At 40.0% G+C, this 7,704-nt stretch overlaps 1 non-coding gene across 1 annotated transcript; it reads right to left on the bottom strand.

The window, feature by feature from the left end:
* Nucleotides 1-7,597: 7,597 nt before the first annotated feature.
* On the bottom strand, nt 7,598-7,704 carry LOC112725720 (small nucleolar RNA R71). The gene has a single exon (XR_003164808.1). It is a non-coding gene; the product is annotated as a small nucleolar RNA R71 (small nucleolar RNA).

Below are 7,704 nucleotides of genomic sequence, written 5' to 3'. Positions count from 1 at the left end.
TGGGGTATTTAATGTTTTCCCACTTCTTAATTGAACTGCTTGGCATTCTTCTGCTATTTGCCTTGATAGCTGCTGCTTTGTCTGCTTAAACTGTTCGTCCATATGTATATTAGCTATCCTTGTCTCCTGTAGCCTGTCTTTGAATTCAGCTAGCTGCTTTGTTAGAAAATCCAATTGCTGATTGAATTCAGCAGCTTGTTTTACAGTACTGAATTCAGCAGTTACTGTTTTAACCTCTTCATTCATGGAAGGGTTGCTGCTTAGATACAGATGCTGATTCCTGGCAACTGTATCAATGAGCTCTTGAGCCTCTTCAATTGTCTTTCTCATATGGATAGATCCACCAGCTGAGTAATCTAGAGACATCTGAGCTCCTTCTGCAAGCCCATAGTAGAAGATGTCTAACTGAACCCACTCTGAAAATATTTCAGAGGGGCATTTTCGTAGCATCTCTCTGTATCTCTCCCAGGCATCATAAAGAGATTCATTATCTCCTTGTTTAAAGCCTTGGATGTCCAGCCTTAGCTGTGTCATCCTTTTTGGGGGAAAATACTGATTCAGGAATTTTTCTGTCAGCTGTTTCCATGTTCTTATGCTGGCCTTAGGTTGGTTATTTAACCACCTCTTAGCTTGATCTTTTACAGCAAATGGAAACAGTAATAGTCTGTAGACATCCTGATCTATTTCTTATCATGTACTGTGTCAGCAATTTGTAAAAATTGTGCCAGAAACTCTGTAGGTTCTTCCTGTGGAAGACCAGAATACTGACAACTTTGCTGCACCATGATAATGAGCTGAGGATTCAACTCAAAGCTACTAACTCCAATGGAGGGTATGCAGATGCTACTCCCATATGAAGCAGTAGAGGGGTTAGAATATGACCCCAAAGTCCTCCTGGACTGTCCATCTCCACTTATGTCCATGATGGATATATGGATATAACTTGGACTGATTTACCTTTTTATTTATTTTATTTTATAAGAAGTAAATACTTAAATAAAATAAAATAACTAAAAAGAATTTGAATTTTGAAATTAAATTTTTTTTTATATAATTTTCGAAAATTTGTTTTTTAAAAATAGAGAGAAAAGATATTTTTGAATTTAAAGAGGAGAGAGAAAAACAATAAGATAGCACAAGATTTAAAATTTTTAGATCTAATGCTCCCTATTTTCGAAAATTTTGGAGGGAAAACACCAAGGAACACCAAACTTAAAAATTTTAAAGTCAAGTCACAAGGAAAACTCAAGAACACGAAGAAAGAACACCAAACTTAAAATTTTTAGAAAACCAAGCCAAAATTTTTGAAAACCAAAGGGAAATCAACAAGAAAACACCAAACTTAAAGTTTGGCACAGGATTTAATAGAAAAAATTATTTTTGAAAAAGGTTTTAAAAATATGATAGCCAATTACCATGAACATAAACACCACGTTCTAACTAACTGAGCTATAAATTTAAAGTGTTTTAATAAGGGATAAATAATAAAAGACTCTAAACCAAAAAAAGGAAAGAGTTTTCCTAATCTAAGCAATAAAATAATCCGTCAGTTGTTCAAACACGAACAATCCCCGGCAACGGCGCCAAAAACTTGGTGCACGAATTGTGAATCACACTTTTCACAACGCGTACCACTAACCAGCAAGTGCACTGGGTCGTCCAAGTAATACCTTACGTGAGTAAGGGTCGAATCCTACGGAGATTGTTGGTTTGAAGCAATCTATGGTTATCTTGTAAATCTTAGTCAGGAAGTCAATTATGTTTATCAGTAGAATTGTGGACAACCAAGAGAGCATAAATTAAAGGTTACTTGTTGTGCAGTAATGGAGAATATGTTGGAGTTTTGGAGATGCTTTGTCTTCTGAATCTCTGCTTTCCTCTGTCTTCTGATTCACGCACGCACGTCCTCCTATGGCAAGCTGTGTGTTGGTGGATCACCGTTGTCAATGGCTACCTTCCATCCTTCCAGTGAAAACTACGCTCACGTGCTCTGTCACAGCACGGCTAATCACCGGTTGGTTCTCGATCCGGTTGGAATAGGATTTACTATCCTTTTGCGTCTGTCACTAACGCCCAGCCTTCAGGAGTTTGAAGCTCGTCACAGTCATTCAATCCTTGAATCCTACTCGGAATACCACAGACAAGGTTTAGACTTTCCGGATTCTCATGAATGCCGCCATCAATTCTAGCTTATACCACGGAGATTTTGATTAAGGAATCTAAGAGATACTCATTCAATCGTATATAGAACGGAGGTGGTTGTCAGGCACACGTTCATGATTTGAGGAAGGTGATGAATGTCATAGATCATCACCTTCATCACGGTTAAGCGCGAATGAACATCTTAGATAGGAACAAACGTGTTTGAATGGAAAACAGAAATACTTGCATTAATTCATCGAGACACAGCAGAGCTCCTCACCCCCAACAATGGGGTTTAGAGACTCATGCCGTCAGAGAATACAAAGTTTAGATCTGAAAATGTCATGAGATACAAAATAAGTCTCTAAAAGGTGTTTAAATACTAAACTAGTAGCCTAGGTTTACAAAAATTGGATAAACTATGATGGATGATGCAGAGATCCACTTCTGGGGCCCACCTGGTGTGTGCTGGGGCCCACTTGGTGTGTGCTGGGGCTGAGACTTAAGCAATTCACGTGTAGAGGCCATTTGTGGAGTTGAACGCCAGTTTTTATGCCAGTTTGGGCGTTCAACTCCAGCTTTTGATCCTTTTCTGGCGCTGGACGCCAGAATTGGGCAAAGAACTGGCGTTGAACGCCAGTTTACGTCATCTATCCTTGTGCAAAGTATGGACTATTATATATTGCTGGAAAGCCCTGGATGTCTACTTTCCAACGAAATTGGAAGCACGCCATTTCGAGTTGAGTAGCTCCAGAAAATCCACTTTGAGTGCAGGGAGGTCAGAATCCAACAGCATCAGCAGTCCTTTTTCAGCCTGAATCAGATTTTTGCTCAACTCCTTCAATTTCAGCCAGAAAAATACCTGAAATTACAGAAAAACACACAACTCATAGTAAAGTCCAGAAATATGAATTTTTCCTAAAAACTAATAGAAATAGACTAAAAACTAACTAAAACATACTCAAAACTATATGAAATTATCCCCAAAAAGCGTATAAAATATCCGCTCATCAACCTCCAACACTCAACCAGCAAGCTCCAGTACACTTCCGTCTCAGCAAGCTCCATTCCTATTCCATTTCCACACCTTGCTAGGAAGGCCAGAAAGCAGATGGAACTAGACCCTAAAATGGTAGTAATATTTAAAAAGGTAACCATTCCACTTTTTGATGCCATTCAGCAGGTACCTAAATATGCTAAGTTTTTAAAAGATTTGTGCATCCATAAAGATAAATTAAATGAATTAGAAACTATTCCTCTAGGTAGCTCTATTTCTGCTTTAGTGGGTGATATACCTGAAAAATGTAGTGACCCAGGTCCATGCATGGTTACTATTACTATAGATAGTGTGAAATTTTCTGACTGCATGTGTGATTTAGGCGCGTGTGTTAGTATAATGCCATTATCTGTATATGATGCTTTGAGGCTCCCTCCCTTAAAAAGGTTGGCATCACGTTTTGTTTTAGCAGATAAAAGCATTATCTCTGTGGTTGGAATTGTTGAGGACGTGCTGGTGAGCATTAAGGGGCTCACATTTCCTATTGACTTCTATATTTTGGAAATGCCCCTAATTCAAGTTGGATGCATTCTCAGGAACTTACTCCTTTGAGATAGATGGCAAAGCAGTGAGCTTCAACTTTGATGAAACTATGAAGCACCATCTGGAAGATCATTCCATCTTCCAGTGTGACATTATTAATGAGACTGTAGCTGCAGTTCAGCAAGAAGCAGTAGAAGAGATGCACATGGAGCAAGATACAAGTGTGGGAAAACCCTCTGAAGACAATGAGGACACTTTGCCATTCTCACTAGCTCCAGATAATCAAGTGCCCAGCCATGAGTAGAAAATGGAGTTAAAGCCCCTTCCACCCCACCTCAAGTATGCTTATCTTGAGGACAATCAGAAGCTCCTAGTTATCATTGCAAGGGAACTTACATCCCAACAGGAGGAGCAGCTGCTTAGTGTGCTGAGAAGACACAAGAAAGCAATTGGGTGGAGCTTAGTGGATATAGTAGGCATCAGCCCTCAAGTTTGTCAGCACAGGATATTTATAGAAGAGGGAGCTAGGCCTGTCTGTCAACCTCAAAGAAGACTGAACCCCACCATCTTAGAAGTTGTCAAGAAGGAAGTGACCAGACAGTTGAAAGCTTATATTATCTATCCCATCTCAGATAGCGAATGGGCCAGTCCAGTACAAGTGGTGCCCAAAAAGTTTGGAGTCTGATGCCAGGGCATTTTGGCCAGTTTCACTGACCTTTTCTTTACTATTTTAGGGTAGTTTCATGCATTTTCTTAGGAAATAAGCAAGTTTTGGGTAGAATTTCACTTACATCTTGATTTAAGCATACATTGTGCACTTTACATGATTTCATGAGAATTTTGCATGAATTAGATGACAAATTGAATGATGCATGTCTCATGATGTGGATTAGAACTTTGATGCACTTTATTGCTTGATTTCAGGATAAAGGAAGCAAGAAAGAGCCACGTTAGCAGCCACGTTAGTCTAACTAACGTGACCACCAACGTGGAATGGGAGCTAGCTTGCAACGTTAATGAGAAAAGTAATCGCCAATAACGCCCTCAAAGCCATCATAGCCCACGTTAAGAGTAACGTTAACTAAGTTAACGTGAACTCTAACGTGGAAGAAAGAAAATAGAGCCAACGTTAGTGACACTCACCTTTGTCACTAACGTTGGACCAAGCTCATATTGGCCACGTTAGCTTCCACGTTAACTTAGTTAACGTGGACTCTAACGTTGGGAAGCAAAAGAGTGGCCAACGTTAGTGACACTCACCATTGTCACTAACGTTGGGCTAAGCCACCTTGAGCTACGTTAACTCCCACGTTAACTTAGTTAACGTGGAAGCTAACGTAGAGAAAGCAAACAATCGCCAACGTTAGTGACACTCACCTTTGTCACTAACGTTGGAATGAGCCACAATGAGCCCCCATGAGCCACATTAACTCCCACGTTAACTTAGTTAACGTGGAAGCTAACGTTGAGGATAGGATGATGAGCCAACGTTAGTGACACTCACCTTTGTCACTAACGTTGGAGATGGCTATCATTACCACGTTAGAAGCCACGTTAACTTAGTTAACGTGGACTCTAACGTGGGAAGAAGGGGCACCTTGGAACGTTAGTGACAAAGGTAAGTGTCACTAACGTTCTCGAAGGATTGGCAAGCCTACGTTGAGAGCCACGTTAACTAAGTTAACGTGGACTCTAACGTAAGGGGAAGGGAGGACTCTCAACGTTATTGGAAAAGGTGAGCCCCAATAACGTGTGGGAAGGACCAAGAGGTAACGTTAGTGGTCACGTTGGTGCCACTAACGTTGAAGTTAACGTGGATCATCCATGGGTGAGGAACGTTAGTGAAAAAGGTGATTGCCACTAACGTTCTCGAACCCACACTCTCACTTAACGTTAACGCCACTAACGTCCTGAGCTAAACACCCTGCCTACTTCACACTTTCTCTCTGCAAGTAAAGCTAAGCCCACTGAAGAGTATAAATGCTTCAAACTCAAGATCCAAAGGCCCATATCCAAGACTTGAAGAACTAACTAGAAGATCAGAAGAGTAATATATATAGGGGTAGTTTTGAATTAGAAAGAAGCTTTTTGGGGGATTGGAAATTGGGAACTACTCTCTGTATAATTTACTTTCTCTGCACTTCTAGTTCTAGTTTTCATGATGTATTCTCCATCTTTGTTTTCCATTTCCAGAGCTATGAACAACTAAACCCCTTTCAATGGGTTAGGGAGCTCTGTTGTAATTTGATGGATCAATACTAATCTTCATTACTCTTCTTCTATCTTTTCTCTTGATTTTACTAGAAAGCTTTCAATCTTTATCCAATTGGGTAATTATCTTGGAAAAGAAGCTATTCATACTTGGATCTCTTCTGAACCTTGGAAGAGGAATGAAGAGATCATGCTAGAAATGCTTTCTCATGTTGGACCAAATTGGGTTTGGTTGGGTATGGTGACTATAATCCTACCAACACTTGATTTGGGAATGCATGTGGTATAATCAGTGACCATACTTCATCTCTTCTCATGAGCAATTGACCAAGGAATTGGCTGTTGATCAAGATTTGAGAGATTGAATTACCAAGGTATTGGAATTCGATCACTTAAGATTGCCAAGGAGATCAATGAATGCATTGATTGAGGAAGAGATGAAAATGAACTTGATCCGGAGAATGCAACATCTCCTAAGCCCAATGAATTCCCATTTCTGATCTTACCCATTCTCTTTAATTTTTGCAATTTACTTTCATGAGCATTTCCCCATTCCCATTTACAATTCTGCAATTTACTTTCCGTCATTTACTTCCAGCTCTCTTTACTTCCAGCATTTACATTTTCTGCTATTTACTTTCCCGCCATTTAATTTCCTGCAACTCTCAAACCAAATTCTGTTTCGCTCAACTAGAACATTCCTCTAATTAAAGTTGCTTGACCAATCAATCCCTGTGGGATTCGACCTCACTCTATTGTGAGTTTTTACTTGACGACAATTTGGTATACTTGCCGAAGGAAAATTGTTGAGAGACAAGTTTCCGTGCTATAAAGTTTATGGTGCCGTTACCGAGAATTAATTTTGTATCAACAATGAGTAAATTGGAGGATAACTAGATTGAGCATTTTTCTTTTGTTTGATTTAAATTTCTGTTTGAGTTAATTACTTTCAATTTTAGTTATTTTCCTCCCTTCCCCCTACTCCTTTTTCTTAATTATTTACCATTCAGTTCACTAACCCACTAACTGTTTAATATATTGCATCACTCACACTAACAGCAATTTTAACAAGAGTACTTTCTGCATCTATTTCCTTGCTTGTGCCTTATTGGTTGTATGACAGGGAGAAGAAGCGGGGCTTCAACTTCCTTTGATTCTGAACCTGAGAGGACCTTCCTTAGATTAAGGAGGGAAGCAAGAGGAAAGAGAGTAGTTGGTGCTGAGGAAGAGGAGGAGTACTTTGAACCAGACATGGATAAAAACATGGAGAACCATCATGAAGAAGAGGCTCACAACCATGGCAGAGAAGGTCCAGCGCATCAGGTTGGACAAGAGAGAAGAGTTCTTGGCTCTTACATCAACCCAAACCCAGGAAACTGTGGAAGCAGCATCCAAAGGCCAACCATACATGCCAACAACTTTGAACTAAAGCCACAGCTCATCACCCTTGTTCAGAACAATTGTTCATTCGGAGGAAGTGTCCAAGAAGACCCCAATCAACATCTAACCACCTTCCTGAGGATATGTGATATTGTGAAGTCTAATGGTGTTCATCCTGACACCTATAGACTACTTCTGTTCCCTTTCTCACTTAAGGACAAGGTATCTAAATGGCTGGAATCCTTCCTAAAGGAGAGTTTAGCAACCTGGGAAGATATGGTGAACAAATTCTTGGCAAGATTCTATCCTCCTCAACGGATCAACAGGCTGAGAGCTGAGGTGCAAACATTCAGGCAGTAGGATGGTGAGACTCTATATGAAGCATGGGAGAGGTTTAAAGACCTGACAAGAAGGTGTCCACCAGATATGTT

Source organism: Arachis hypogaea, chromosome 11 (genome assembly GCF_003086295.3).
Source record: "Arachis hypogaea cultivar Tifrunner chromosome 11, arahy.Tifrunner.gnm2.J5K5, whole genome shotgun sequence".
In the NCBI taxonomy this organism is placed as follows: Eukaryota; Viridiplantae; Streptophyta; class Magnoliopsida; order Fabales; family Fabaceae; genus Arachis; species Arachis hypogaea.
Note: the sequence above shows the minus strand (reverse complement) of the source record. Positions and strands in the feature narration are given on the sequence as shown.